Source organism: Tursiops truncatus, chromosome 10, assembly GCF_011762595.2.
Source record: "Tursiops truncatus isolate mTurTru1 chromosome 10, mTurTru1.mat.Y, whole genome shotgun sequence".
Taxonomy (NCBI): Eukaryota; Metazoa; Chordata; class Mammalia; order Artiodactyla; family Delphinidae; genus Tursiops; species Tursiops truncatus.
The window spans coordinates 89,201,018-89,216,931 of NC_047043.1; the positions used below are offsets into that span (position 1 = coordinate 89,201,018).

Here is a 15,914-nt window from a genome sequence, read left to right on the forward strand (position 1 = left end):
TTAGCTAAAATGAATGGTTGATAATGGTTAGAACATCATTTAGCTACAGAAAGAAGAGAAAAACCCAGAAAATATTTAAGCTACTCTTCAAATCATTCAAACAATTATATCCTAATAAAATAATGGTAATTTTGATCCAGATTACAAGGTTTTTGTGTTTTTCCCTAATCTTTTAGACATTTATTAATTCAGTATAAAACAGTCCTATGGAATTAACACATGATTATATGCAAATTATACTTTTCTGTAAAGAAATTTCCCCAGTTGACAGGGCTTACCAGAGAGCATTTAAATACCATGTTCTAGATGTAGGTATGTGTAGTACACACATTTGCTTTTTTTAACCTTAATGAATATGAGGCTGTCCTCTACTTCTCTGAAATTTTGTAGTATGTCAAAAAATGACTTGTATTACCATCTAATAATAATTACATGAACATCATCATCTAATAATAATTACGTGAACAACTAAGTTTTATCAGTGCTTACCATTAATACCAGTAAAATGCAAATTTTGTTCTGTATACTTTATATGAATTATTTCATTCATCTTAACAATAACCCTATCAGGTAGCCATTACAACCAGGAAGAAGTGCTCCAATGACCATATATTCCTAGACTTTATATTTCTAGAGGAGGCATTTCTGAGTCAAAAAAAAAAAAAAAGTTTGCTTCTTATAGATACTGGTAAATAATTCTCCACAGAATTTGTACCAATGGATCCACCCACTAAAAATGTATGTGAATGTCTGTTATACCACACACTTATCAACACAGTGTAAAACTTTTGATCTTTGCCAATTTGATAGATGGAAAATATGAAGTTTGAAAAAGTTTTGTTTCCATTGGTGTTTTCTATTATAATTGAGATCATACCCTTTCCATAGCTCTTATCACACCCTGTATCTCAAAACAGCATTGCCAGGGCATCAACAAGTCTTAAGTGAGACAACCTTGGGGGTGGAAAGTCATGAGAAAAATTGAATTGAGGAAGAGATACAGGAGCTTTTTGACCTTGGCAGATAGATTCTACTTTTATGAAATGCCCTATTTGCCTTTCTGAGGTGGTTTGAGCCCTTTAGATACCAATCTGTGTTCTTACTAAGAAATTGTTAATTTCACCTAATTGCACCAGTTAGGAGCATTCAAATCATCGAAGCATAGCTGATAACTCTGGCCACTATCATTATATTTTTAAAATAATGGGGGTCAGATTGAACTGTTTTGAGATATGACAGTTATTACACGTATACCCACAGAAACCCCAAAGGGATGCTAAGAATTGATGGGCTTTTATTTTTACATACCAGATTCTTAACTGATCCAGGACTTAAATCTGCTGTAGACTCCTCACTCAAAAAAGTCGTAAGAATATTGAGCATTTCATTGTTAGTAGACAGCTTTCTGTACTGGAAACATACTTCATACCTTCACCTTGTGGCCTGGCCTCTACATAACCTTTTAAGTGGTCAATTAAAAAGCTTTTGCCTCCTTTTTTTTTTTTTTCTTTCTTTCAGTCTTGTGATATATTCTGCATTCTCCCTCATGGTTATATGCACTATCATAGATAGCCTTTCTGAAAGAGGCAGATACAATTCAGTATGTAGTACTTGATTTTGCATAATACCGCTTAACTTAAGCATTATTTGCAGTGATTGAGGACAGGTGTGGACAGCGTGGGAAATGAAATCCGTTGAGAATCTTCAGATCATTTTTCTGGGTGCTTATTTCAGTGTTCTCTCTAATAAACCTTTTAGCAAAGCAGCAGTATGATAGAATCATCCTGGATATCACAGTTATTATCTCTTGCAGAGATTTCAAGGTCATCTAGCTCACCCCTGTAATTTTGTAGATGAAGAAGCTCATTAGAGAAATGACTTTTCCAAGAAATTATTGGAAACGTCTGTCCAAACTCCTTGGTTTGAGCCTAGTGAGTTCTTCTTTCTCAAAATTATCCATGCCCTGTTTGAACAAGAAGTGAATGTGCAACAGAAGAAGAAAAGCAAACAAGGACAGTTACCTGGAAAATATACCTGATGTAATTAGTGTTGGCAGTTTTTCCTCCCCACTCCTGTTATTCCATATGATTTCTTGCTCATTTAGGCATGTAACATGTTTTCTTTATTTTCAGATGATAATTGGCCAGGTAGCTTTTAGATTCTGAAATGACGACCTACTTTTTGGCAAGAGAATCGGGAATAGATATTTATTAAAAGGTCATTATTGCATCTAGCAGACATTAACAAACTTCATCAAGTTGTTGAGTTTCTCTGCTTACCACATTTTTATACAGAACTACTTATAGAAGTGACTTTATTCTGGACACTGGACCAAGAAGTCGTTGACAGGGATTCATGCTGATATATCTGATAGAAACATTTATTAAATGCCCTCTTATGGAGCTGACAAGACTGGGTATAGCACCTAGAGTTAGGAGGAAGTAAAATTACTTTCTTTAGCATGAGACAGGTGCATTGTTGATTGACTTTGTCATAAAGGAATTGTATTTTAATCTTCATCGTTACTTCAGATGACGTTCAATCATTTCATCAGTGTGTCCTTCACAAACAGCATGTTGCCTTTGTCTTTTTTTCCTCTTCTATTCTCTTGCTCACTTAGTAGCCCCCATCTCTCCACCAGAAAAGCATGTTATTGCATCTTCAGTACTACCTCGGTCACAAAAGATTCAAGTTTATGCTAAGTGGAGACCAGATACTTGTCTTTCTTTTTGCTTGAAGCTTTGACAAAACCTGTTCACTTGCTTTGAACAGTATTGCTCTGAGTTTACTTTTGCTTGGAAAAAGGGCCATAGGTATTTGGAAAAAATGAGTTACTTATCTTGGTTTCTCTGTGGCATTGGTAAGGGCTTCTGTCTTAGAGCTCACTCAGAACTAACAAAAGAACAAAGTGGCCAAGAAGACCCATAAGTCTGGGTGTTTCAGAAACAAAAAAGATTTATTTTTCCCTATTCTCTTTACCTTTTGACTAGAGCTTGAATTGAATGATTACTGTGAATTGCATGAGATTTAATGATGTTAACATTATCAATTTGTACATTTATCCAGGTGTGAACAGATGTGCAGAACAGGATAACATGAAAGCTATTTAGATTAAGGAGTTCATTAATATGAAAGCTAACTTGGATGCAGTCACAAACAGAGAACCCCACATAACTATCTAGGAAGGGTATATGCCAGCCTGTGTTTGAACATGCTACAGTAAGTATTTAAAATAAATCTGTCAAAATTTTGAAGAAATTAAAATTGTCCTGTATCATTTTATTTTTCTAACTTAAAAAATTAATTCCCGTCATTGTTTTTCTGTATTTTCGAGGCTTTGTATATCCACTTAAAAATAATCTTCCCAGTGCAAATTTCATAGTCCTTTAACTTGTCTCTGTATGATAAGCATATGATGTATTAATGGTTACTATGCCAACTAGAGAACTAGATTTCAACAAAATGCTCTCATTTGATTTTAAATTTTGATGATTGAGAAGTCTAGTATCATGCGTGTTCTTGGGCAATTCATTTATTAAGTGTTGCACACAACCACTCACTATCCTGATTTTAGGTGGCCACTGTGGTGAAGGCATTGCACCTGGTGCTGGAATATAAACATTGATCACCGTCCTGTTTTAAGGCACATACAGTTTAGTTAAAGTAGATGTGTTAGTAAACCAGTTTAAAATTTAGTGCAGAAAATGTTGTGATAGGAGATGCAGAAAAGACCCATCTTAATTAAATGGAGAAGGGCTTGGGAAATTGAGGTTGGTGGACTTGAGTTTAAGGGATGTTGAGTGAATGCTTCCATAGCTGGAAGGTAGCATGAATCACCCACAGTATTGTGAAAATGCTGTGCGGCAGCAATATCATCGTCATGAAGTTACAAGGTGGTCTCAGTGGGAGAAATTGTAAGGTTTACATCATCTGGATCATTGCCAAGCCTTTGTAATTGAGCAGGAAGTACACAGAAGTTGGAGATAAGGAGTCTCATTTTGCTGCTTATTAGCAATGCAACCACACGGGCCACACACTGATCCTCTCTTACTGTACTTTTGTATCTGTCAGCTGGAGATACTGACAGTAGGTACTCAGTCAATGTCTGACTTCATGTTCAAAGGATATCGTGTATCTGGAAGCATGTAGCAAATGGGAAAGGTCTATAGAACGTAACTTCTGAGGCTGGAGAGGGACCTTCAAGATGGCGGAGAAGTAGGACATGGAGATCACCTTCCTCCCCACAGATACATCAGAAATACATCTACACGTGGAACAACTCCTGCTGAACGCTGGCAGAAGACCTCAGACTTCCGAAAAGGCAAGAAGCTCCCCACGTACCTGGGTAGGGCAAAAGAAAAAGGGAAAAACAGGCACAAAAGAAGAGGGACACGACCTGCACCTCTGGGAGGGAGCTGTGAAGGAGGAAAAGTTTCCACACACTAGGAAGCCCCTTCACTGGCGGAGATGGTGGGGGGGGGGGGGCGGGAAAGCTTCAGAGCCACGGAGGAGAGCGCAGCAGCAGGGGTGTGGAAGGCAAAGCAGAGAGATTCCTGCACAGAGGATCGGTGCCGACCAGCACTCACCAGCCCCAGAGGCTTGTCTGCTCACCCGCCAGGACGGATGGGGGCTGGGAGCTGAGACTCAGGCTTTGGAGGTTGGATCCCAGGGAGAGGACTGGGGTTGGCAGCGTGAACACAGTCTGAAGGGGGCTAGTGCGCCACAGGTAGCCGGGAGGGAGTCTGGGAAAAAGCCTGGAACTGCCTAAGAGGCAAAAGACCATTGTTTCAGGGTGTGCGAGGAGAGGGGATTCAGAGCACCGCTGAAACGAGTTCCAGAGATGGGTGTGAGTTGTGGCTATCAGTGCAGATCCCAGAGACAGGCATGAAGTGCTAAGGCTGCTGTGGCGGCCACCAAGAAACCTGTGAGCAAACACAGGTCGCTCTCCACACCTCCCCTCCCCGGAGCCTGTGAAGCCAGCCACTGCCAGGGTCCCATGATCCAGGGACAACTTCCCCAGGAGAACACACGGCACGCCTCAGGCTGTTTCAACGTCATGCTAACCTCTGCCGCCTCAGGGTCGCCCCACATTCGATACCCCTCCCTCACCCCGGCCTGAGTGAGCCAAAGCCCCCGAATCAGCTGCTCCTTTAACCCCATCCTGTCTGGGTGAAGAACAGATGCCCTCAGGTGACCTACACGCAGAGTCGGGGATAAATCCAAAGTTGAACCCCAGGAGCTCTGCGAACAAAGAAGAGAAGGGAAATCTCTCCCAGCAGCCTCAGGAGCAGTGGATTAAATCTCCACAATTAACTTGATGCACCCTGCATCTGTGGAATACATGAATAGACCACAAATCCTCCCAAAATTGAGGTGGTTGACTTTGGGAGCAACTTGGGGTTTGCTTCCTGTATCTAATTTGTTTCTGGTTATATGGTTATTATAATTTAGTATTTAGAGCTTATTATCATTGGAAGATATCTTTGTTGATTTGGTTGCGCGCTCCCTTTTTATATATGTATATGTATGTATATATATTTTTCCTTTTTCTTTTTTTGTGAGTGTGTGTGTATGCTCTTTGTGTGATTTTTGTCTGTAGAGGTTTGCTTTTACCATTTGTCCTACGGTTCTGTCTGCCTGCTTTTTTTGGTATAGTTTTTAGCACTTGTTATCATTGGTGGCTTTGTTTTTTAGGTTTGGTTGCTCTCTTCTTTCTTATTTTAAATTTTTAATAATTTAATTTTTTTTATTTTAATAACTTTATTTTATTTTATTTTTTTCTTCTTTTTTTTCTGCCTTTTCTTCTGATCCATGTGGCTGAGAGGGTCTTGGTACTCTGGCCGGGTGTCAGGCCTGAGCCTCTGAGTGGGGAGAGCCGAGTTCAGCACATTGGTCCACCAGAGACTTCCCAGCTCCAAGTAATATGAAATGGCGAAAGCTCTCCCAGAGATCTTCATCTCAACGCTAAAACCCAGCTCCACTCAACGACCAGCAAGCTACAGTGCTGGACACCTTATGCCAAACAATTAGCAAGACAGGAACACAGCCCCACCCATTAGCAAAGAGGCTGCCTAAAATCATAATGTCACAGAAACCCCGAAACACATCACCAAATGCGGTCCTTCCCACCAGAAAGAAAAGATCCAGCCTCATCCACCAGAACACAGGCACCAGTCCCCTCCACCAGGAAGCCTACACAACCCACTGAAACAACCTTAACCACTGGGGGCAGACACCAAAAACAATGGGAACTATGAAACTGCAGCCTGTGAAAAGGAGTCCCCAAACACACCAAGTTAAACAAAATGAGAAAACAGAGAAATACACAGCAGATGAAGGAGCAAGATAAAACCCCACCAGACCAAACAAATGAAAAGGAAGTAGGCAGTCTACTTGAAAAAGAATTCAGAGTAATGATAGTAAAGATGATCCAAAATCTTGGAAATGGAGAAAATACAAGAAATGTTTAACTACGACCTAGAAGAACTAAAGAGCAAACAAACAATGATGAACAACACAATAAATGAAATGGAAAATTATCTAGAAGGAATCAATAGCAGAATAATTGAGGCAGAAGAACGGATAAGTGACCTGGAAGATAAAATAGTGGAAATAACTACCACAGAGCAGAATAAAGAAAAAAAGAATGAAAAGAATTGAGAACAATCTCAGAGACCTCTGGGATAAGATTAAATGCACCAACATTCGAATTATAGGGGTCCCAGAAGAAGAAGAGAAAAAGAAAGGGACTGAGAAAATATTTGAAGAGGTTATAGTTGAAAACTTCCCTAATAGGGGGATGGAAATAATCAAGTCTAGGAAGTGCAGAGAGTCCCATAAAGGATAAATCGAGGGAGAAACATGCCAAGACACATGTAAATCAAACTATCAAAAATTAAATACAAAGGAAAAATATTAAAAGCAGCAAGGGAAAAGCAACAAATAACATACAAGGGAATCCCAATAAGGTTAACAGCTGATCTTTCAGCAGAAACTGTGCAAGCCAGAAGGCAGTGGCAGGACATATTTAAAGTCATGAAAGGGAAAAACCTACAACCAAGATTACTCTACCCAGCAAGGATCTCATTCAGATTCGACAGGGAAATTAAAACCTTTACAGACAGGCAAAAGCTAAGAGAATTCAGCACCACCAAACCAGCTTTACAACAAATGCTAAAGGAATTTCTCTAGGCAGGAAACACAAGAGAAGGAAAAGACCTACAATAACAAACCCAAGATAATTAAGAAAATGGTAATAGGAACATACATATCGATAACTACCTTAAATGTAAATGGATTAAATGCTCCAACCAAAAGACATAGACTGGCTGAATGGATACAAAAACAAGACCCATCTATATACTGTCCACAAGAGACCCACTTCAGACCTAGGAACACATAGAGACTGAAAGTGAGGGGATGGAAAAAGATATTCCATGCAAATGGAAATCAAAAGAAAGCTGGAGTAGCAATTCTCATATCAGAGAAGATTGACTTTCAAATAAAGACTATTACAAGAGACAAGGAAGGACCCTACATAGTGATCAAGGGATCAATCCAAGAAGAATATATAACAATTGTAAATACTTCTGCACCCAACATAGGAGCAACTCAATACATAAGGCAAATGCTAACAACCATAAAAGGGAAAATTGACAGTAACAGAATCATAGTAGGGGACGTTAACACCCCACTTTCACCAATGGACAGATCATCCAAAATGAAAATAAATAAAGAAACACAAGCTTTAAATGATACATTAAACAAGATGGACTTAGTTGATACTTATAGGACATTCTATCCAAAAAACAACAGAATACACATTCTTCTCAAGTGCTCATGGAACATTCTCCAGGATAGATCATATCTTGGGTGACAAATCAAGTCTTGGTAAATTTAAGAAAATTGAAATCATATCAAGTATCTTTTCTGCCCACAATGCTATGAGACTAGATCTCAATTACAGGAAAAAAAATCTGTAAAAAATACAAACACATGGAGGCTAAACAATACACTGCTAAATAATGAAGAGATCACTGAGGAAATCAAAGAGGAAATCAGAAAATACCTAGAAACGAATGACAATGAAAACACGACAATCCAAAACCTATGGGATGCAGCAAAAGCAGTTCTAAGAGGGAAGTTTATAACAATACAATTCTATGTCAAGAAACAAGAAACATCTCAAATAAACAACCTAATGTTACACCTAAAGCAATTAGAGAAAGAAGAACAAGCAAACCCCAAAGTTAGCAGAAGGAAAGAAATCATACAGATCAGATCAGAGATAAATGAAAAAGAACTGAAGGGAACAATAGCAAAGATCAATAAAACTAAAAGCTGGTTCTTTGAGAAAATAAACAAAATTGATAAACAGTTAGCCAGACTCATCAAGAAAGAAAGGGAGAACACTCAAATCAATAGAATTAGAAATGAAAAAGCAGAAGTAACAACTGACACTACAGAAATACAAAAGATCATGAGAGATTACTATAAGCAACTATATACCAATAAAATGGACAACCTGGAAGAAACGGACAAATTCTTAGAAAAGCACAACCTTCTGCGACTGAACCAGGAAGAAATAGAAAATATAAAGGGACCAATCACAAGCAATGAAATTGAAACTGTGATTAAAAATCTTCCAACTAACAAAAGCCCAGGACCAGACGACTTCACAGGCAAATACTATCAAACATTTAGAGAAGAGCTAACACCTATCCTTCTCACACTCTTCCAAAATATAGCCAAGGGAGGAATATTCCAAAACTCATTCTGTGAAGCCACCATCACCCTGATACCAAAACCAGATAAATATGTCTCAAAAAAAAAAAAAGAAAACTGGGTTTCCCTGGTGGTTCAGTGGTTGGCAGTCCGCCTGCCGATGCCGGGGACATGGGTTCGTGTCCCGGTCCGGGAAGATCCCCCATGCAGCAGAGCGGCTGGGTCCGTGAGCCATGGCCGCTGAGCCTGCGCGTCCGGAGCCTGTGCTCCGCAATGGGAGAGGCCATGGCAGTGGGAGGCCCGCATACCGCAAAAAAAAAAAAAAAAAAAAACCTACAGGCCAATATCACTGATGAACATAGATGCAAAAAGGAGAAATCAGGCTCCCAGAGTTCAGACTATACTACAAAGCTATAGTAATCAAGACAGTATGGTACTGGCACAAAAACAGAAATATAGATCAGTGGAACAGGAAAGGAAGCCCAGAGATAAACCCACACACACATGGTCACCTTATCTTTGATAAAGGAGGCAAGAATATACGATGGAGAAAAGAGAATCTCTTCAATAAGTGGTGCTGGGAAAACTGCACAGCTACATGTAAAAGAATGAAGTTAGAACACTCCCTACCACCATACACATAAATAAGCTCAAAATGGCTTAGAGATCTAAATGTATGGCCAGACACTATAAAACTCTTAGAGGAAAACAAAGGCAGAACACTCTGTGACATAAATCACAGCAAGATCCTTTTTGACCCACCTCTTAGAGAAATGGAAATAAAAACAAAAATAAACAAATGGGACTTAATGAAACTTAAAAGCTTTTGCACAGCTATGGAAAGCATAAACAAGACGAAAAGACAACCCTCAGAATGGGATAAAATATTTGCAAATGAAGCAACTGACAAAGAATTAATCTCCAAAATATACAAGCAGCTCAAGCAGCTCAATATCAAAAAAAGAAACAACCCGATCCAAAAATGGGCAGAAGACCTAAATAGACATTTCTCCAAAGAAGATGTACAGATGGCCAACAAACACATGAAAGGATGCTCAACATCAGTAATCATTAGAGAAATGCAAATCAAATCTACAATGAGGTATCACCTTACACTGGTCAGAATGACCATCATCAAAAAATCTACAAACAATAAATGCTGGAGAGGGTGTGGAGGAAAGGGAACCCTCTTGCACTGTTGGTGGGAATTTAAATTGATACAGCCACTGTGGAGAACAGTATGGAGGTTCCTTAAAAAACTAAAAATAGAACTACCATACAACCCAGCAATCCCACTACTGGGCATATTCCCTGAGAAAACTATAATTCAAAAGGAGTCATGTACCACAGTGTTCATTGCAGGTCTGTTTACAATAGCCAGGACATGGAAACACCCTAAGTGTCCATCGGCTTATAAATGGATAAAGAAGATGTGGCATGTATATACAATGGAATGTTACTCACCCATAAAAAGAAATGAAATTGAGTTTTTTGTAGCGAGGTGGGTGGACCTAGAGACTGTCACACAGAGTGAAGTAAGTCAGAAAGAGAAAAAACAAATCCCATATGGTAACATATGTTTAGAATCCAAAAGAAAAAAAAAAGATTTTGAAGAACCTAGGGGCAGGACAGGATTAAAGACCCAGACCTAGAGAATGGACTTGAGGACACATGGAGGGGGAATGGTAAGCTTGATGAAATGAGAGAGTGGCATTGACATATATACACTAAGAAATATAAAATAGCTAGTGGGAAGCCGCTGCATAGCACAGGGAGATCAGCTAGGTGCTTTGTGTCCACCTAGAGGGGTGGGTTAGGGAGTGTGGGAGGGAGATGCAAGAGGGAGGAGTTATAGTGATATATGTATATGTATAGTTGACTCTCTTTGTTATTTAGCAGAAACTAAAACACCAGTAGCTGATTCACTTTGTTATAAAGCAGAAACTCATACTATTGTAAAGCAATTATACTCCAATAAAGATGTTAAAAATAAATAAAGTTCTTTTATTCTGTATAAATTATACAGACCAACTATATCCACACCAACTATATTCCATTCTTCAAATTACATCTGGAGAATAACTAATGTTGGTTTATTAAAAAAGCAATTAGCATTTTATAAAGGTCAGTATTGTACCCCATGCCTTTTGTTTTGGGACTCCGGAATAATCTAATAATCTTAAATATTTTCCTCAGGAACGCAACATGGTTTTGTTCCTTTTAGAGCAACATACTTTGGTATGAATGGAATGTGAAAATGATAAGCCCAAAACTATCATTTTCAGGCATTCATTTTAATTTCACTCACTAATATTTTGGATATGAAGCTTTATGCTAGGCACCAGAGATCTGCAACATAGATACTATAATCATTTAGTTTAAAGTTCAGTGAGGGCTGTAGTCATAAATGACACAATTACAAAGACAGTTTGTGATAAAAGCTTTGAAGAAGCAAATGCTGTCCTGTGAGTATAGAATATTATGAGAACCTGACTTAAGGTGTTAGAGGACGTTTCTCTTAGTGAAATTTAAGTGGGGCTCCACAGAGTGAATAGGTGGAAAGGGCTTAAAGGAAAGAACATGACAGAAGAAACAGTATGTATAAAAGCCTTGAGATAGGAAAGAACATGGCTCATTTCTACTGAAAAGACTTTAGTGTATCTGGGGTGCAGAGAGCAAGGTGGAGGGTGGTGAAAGGTGAGCTCTTGGGAATATTTGACAAAGGTTAGATGATGCAAGGATGTGTAGGCCAATTAAAGACTGTGGTCTTATTTTTATGCCTAATTGGAAGACAGTGAAGCATCTTAAGAGGGTTTGGGTTGGGAGAGGTGATAATATCGGCTAATGGATAGCAAAGGCATAGGTGGTGTCAGGAGACAATGCAGTGAGAATGTGCTCATTGCTACTACAGGTGAGAGGTAATGGTAGGTTGAGGGAACTAGTGGTAGAGATGGGGAGAGGTTGACTTAGTGGTGGATTGAGTATTGATGCGATGAGAGGCAAGGGAAGGTATGTGTGACTCCTGACTTTCTGACTTGATAAATTATGGTGGTGCCGTTCGCTATCAACTCTAGAAGTGGGCCCTTTAGTGGGGAGGGAGGATTGGTATAGGAAGTCATGTGTTTGTATACAGGCACATTGAGTTTGACATCCCTTTAGAGTATCCAAATAGAGATGTCAGGTAGTCAATTGGCTGCATGGATCTAGAGCTCAGAAAAGAAAGTATGAAGGCAATATAGAACTCAAAGAAACATAAATATGTTTTTGTGTTAAGTCCAAACTATCATCGGTATCACCTGGAGTTTAAATTTAGAAACGTATAGTGTATAATTTTTGAGGGTAAAAAAGTGAGGATTTGTAAACCTTGGAGAGCCTTCATACTATTTAAAAGTTTTATAATTGTACCATTTGTCCTACTTTTATAAATTAGATTTCAAGTGTTAAAAAATGTATTCTAAAAATTTGGCAGTGGTTTTCAAGGGTAAGGGAATTGTTCTCATGTAGTTTATACGGAATGAATATTAATTGTTGCTCTTTACGATCTTATGTAATTTATCCTTTAATTTCAAACGATACAGAGTTTTGACTTTAATATGAAAATTAAATAGTTAATTTAGCTTATTTAAACATATTGCTTTATCAGTATCTTTCTCGTTTCAGATATTTAAATATAGATCATCCTTTTGGCCTTTTTTATGGGTTAACCGTGACTTACAAAAGTTTTCTTGCTCATCAGGGTATCTTACTACACAGTTTAAGGAATATCTTGGTAAAATCAGGTTCTCTGTAATTGACTGAGAAAAACTTTTTCTCACATAATGTGCCATCGAGGCTTTTTTCTAACACCATTGATGCCTCTGGAATGCAACTGATTATTAAAAAAAAAGTCTAGGTTTATGCTTTATTCTAAAATCCATTTCTTTTTTTGTAGGTGATATGCAATTGAACTTGAGATGAATAACATCTTTGGGAGTAAGTACCATTTTATTTAAATAAAAATATATGTGTAATATAATATATAAATATATTTTATCTTTGAGGAATTGTAGAAAAGTTTTGATGTTGATAGTCATTGGGGACTACTTTTCCTTATGACTTATGGGATTAATATATAACTTATGTAAATATACAGAAAGCAATAGCAATGGATTTTATATTAAACCATAAGATAGGAGGTGATTTTAAATGTAATATGTGGTCCTCAAAATTCATTTACAAATAACATTTTATTATTAATCTCATTTATCAATGCATTTAAAAACTATACTTTTTAAAGTAGGAAAGTTAACTATCTGAAATTTATTATCTGAATAACTAAATATAATAGACAATGCATTTGTTTGTCTTCCTTCACATATTTATTCAGCTGTAAATCTTTGCATTTTATGAAATTTATATTTTTGCTATGTTAAATTCTAATATTACCAAAATGTGCATTTTGGAACACAACTTACCCCTGTAAACATTATTTTATATGTTGTCATGTTAGTGATCAAATGGTTCTGTTCTTAATAGCAACTATCTCAAAAATCATCTTTTTTGATTTTCAACCTAACATGTTTATATTTTGTACAAAGTTTTCTGTCTTCGTTCCTTTTGGTTTAGTGCATACATCGTATACTGGAGAATTATCCGTTTGTTTTAGCAATTTGTACTTTGGTAGTCCCATGATAATTACATGATTTGTATTTGGTTACCCGATTGCAGATAATCCTGTGGCATTACAGAGTTTAATTTATGGGGAAGATCTGTAGACTTAAAAAGGATTACTGACCATTTAGGAGTGATTAATTAATCAGTATAAAATTGAGTCTTAACTGTATTAATGCCTTTCTAAGCTACACAGAGATACATGCACAGACACACATATTAGCCAATCCCATAGCAAAAATGACCAGATTACAACAAAGAGGTTGGTGTCCTACTATGTTGGGCCATCACAGGAAGTAGTGAGCCAGAGGTTCTTGAGTCAAGTGTTCTGAGACTGTTCATGCTCTCACAAGCTGTGGGATCTTGAGCAATTCATTTTCCCTAAAGTTCACTTTCCTCATTTGTACGGTTAGTGTGCCAAATCATGATTTGTTAGGTTCCTTCTTCTCCTGAAATACTTTCATTTCTTACTTCAAAAAGCTGAAGTTTAGAGGTGAATAGTTTCATATTGGTAAAACTGCTATGAATTAAGAGGTGACAGGGTAACGTAAATTCATGTATTGGGATAATCGTGTAGAAAGGTTCATCGATTGTCTAGTCAGCAGTATTTTTGTTTACTTACTGAATTCGGGGATTTGGGTGGATCTAGGAAGACAGGCTTTCCTCCCTCTGTGCCCTTTTGTCCTCTGACATGGAGACATAGGATTGATTCATTTTGAAAAATCTCTCATTTTGAAAGAATCCCTTAAAACCTTGTTAGCTCAGGGTTATCTTTTATCTGATTTCTCTCTTCTGTATAGGTTGCAGGCTGAAGAGCATTAAAATAGCTGTTTTCTTCATGATTTCCTTTTCTAGATTTGAATAATTCACTTGATTCTTCCAAGATACTTAGATGAAAGAGTGTTAACTAGGGATTGCTAATTTTAGTTACTTTTGTTTGAAATTAGAAAAAAAATGCATTATATATTTAGTCTGAAGAGTAAGCCCTCATATCCTTTATCTGGTCATTTAAAAAATTCTAAGTAATGTTCAGGCACCTTTTCTATTGTGAGGTTAGATATTTGCTTGACATTTGTTGTTTTTCCTTTCCTTTATTAAAAAAAAAATAAATGAAGTCAGTGAATAAGTAGAAAGATCCATGTGAGTGTTGGGCTTGTTCTCATTGCTTCTTTTTACTCCCATCCATATATTATTTTAAGCTTACCTCAAGCATTCCAACAGCAGATATCAAATGATTGCTGTTTTATACCAGAGGGGATTTTTATGAACCAGGCCAAAGGATCCACTAGATCTCTCAGACCATTTTTCTAACTTTAAGATTCTACGATACTACAATTTTAATCTTTTAGGTTAAATCTAAAAAATTAACATCTTTGCAGGTGAAAAATGGTAAGATGGTGTCAATTTTATGTGGATCAGCCTACATGTCAGTTATTCATTGTTGAGAAAAAATATAACTCATCTGTGAAAATGGTAATGTCAAGCAGCAAAGCTTACTAAAACACTAACTTCATTTAAGAAAACTTAGTTATCATCGTGAGTGCCAGGTATTAAAAACTATATTTTAAATATTTGTAAATCAAATAGGAATAAAACCTTCATTGCATATCTTTCTTTTTTCAGGAATTCTTTTCCTGTGTCTTATGAGACAAATCATAGGCATTACAGTTTGAAATCAAGATCATTGTTTTCTTTGCAACTGCTACATAGCTGTTGAATATTTGCAGTAAATTTTCATGACTAATGAAGTGCATGCTTGATTATATGCCATTAGTAAAAATATCTTTTTATGCCAAATGGTGGTTTTCAGCATGGCCTTGACAAAGGTAACATATAAATGTGCTATTTCCCTTCAAAGGAATGCAAATCAGTAGAAGCAAATTTTAAGGGAAATATTTAAAAATAAACAATTAAAATAATGGATATTTTATGTTACTTATTGGAATTATATGAACATATAAATAGAGCAGCTAGATATACTTATTTTAAGAGGCCAGTATAATACTAATTAGGAAAGTGGTAAATATCATAAGTATTCTAGTGAATTCATTCCATTTTTAATACCTACATCTTATTGCTGAGTATACTGTTGGATAGATAGCTATAATGCTGACCTTGAGAATCTTCTACGGTTACTTTTCAGTTTTTCTAACCATCATTTCATGTTCCTGCTACTCTTGCTGCTTGTCACTTGCTATTTCACCCAGTGTTTGATCCTACCTCTCTGCCTTCTTTAATTCAGTTTCCTTTGTCAGGGATACCCCTTTCTTCCAGTCCTTACCTGTCAAAGTTCTACTTATCTTTCTATGTCTAGTTGAACTCCTTCCTGCCTCTTCCAGGAGGCCATCCAGATGCCCTCTAGTCAGAATTTGCTACTCAAGGTCATTGCTGTCAACTTGTCCTTCCATCTGGAGCTCATCTGTATCTTGCTGCCTTGTGACTAACAGATTCTGTGTCCATTCTCCAATTTGATTGTGTACCTCTCTCCCCTGTGTTCCCTGCTTTGGCACAAATCATACTTTTGATTGAATTGTTTTGTA

At 37.3% G+C, this 15,914-nt stretch overlaps 1 protein-coding gene across 1 annotated transcript in view; it reads left to right on the forward strand.

Annotated features, from left to right (window-relative positions):
- The first annotated feature begins 3,072 nt into the window (after positions 1 to 3,072).
- Positions 3,073 to 15,914, forward strand: part of CNTN4 (contactin 4) — an 817,087-nt gene continuing 804,245 nt past the window's right edge. Inside the window, exons 1-2 of the mRNA XM_019947613.3 lie at positions 3,073 to 3,219; positions 12,656 to 12,696. The gene's annotated coding sequence lies outside the window, so the exon portion shown is untranslated. The remainder of the gene's footprint in view (positions 3,220 to 12,655; positions 12,697 to 15,914) is intronic.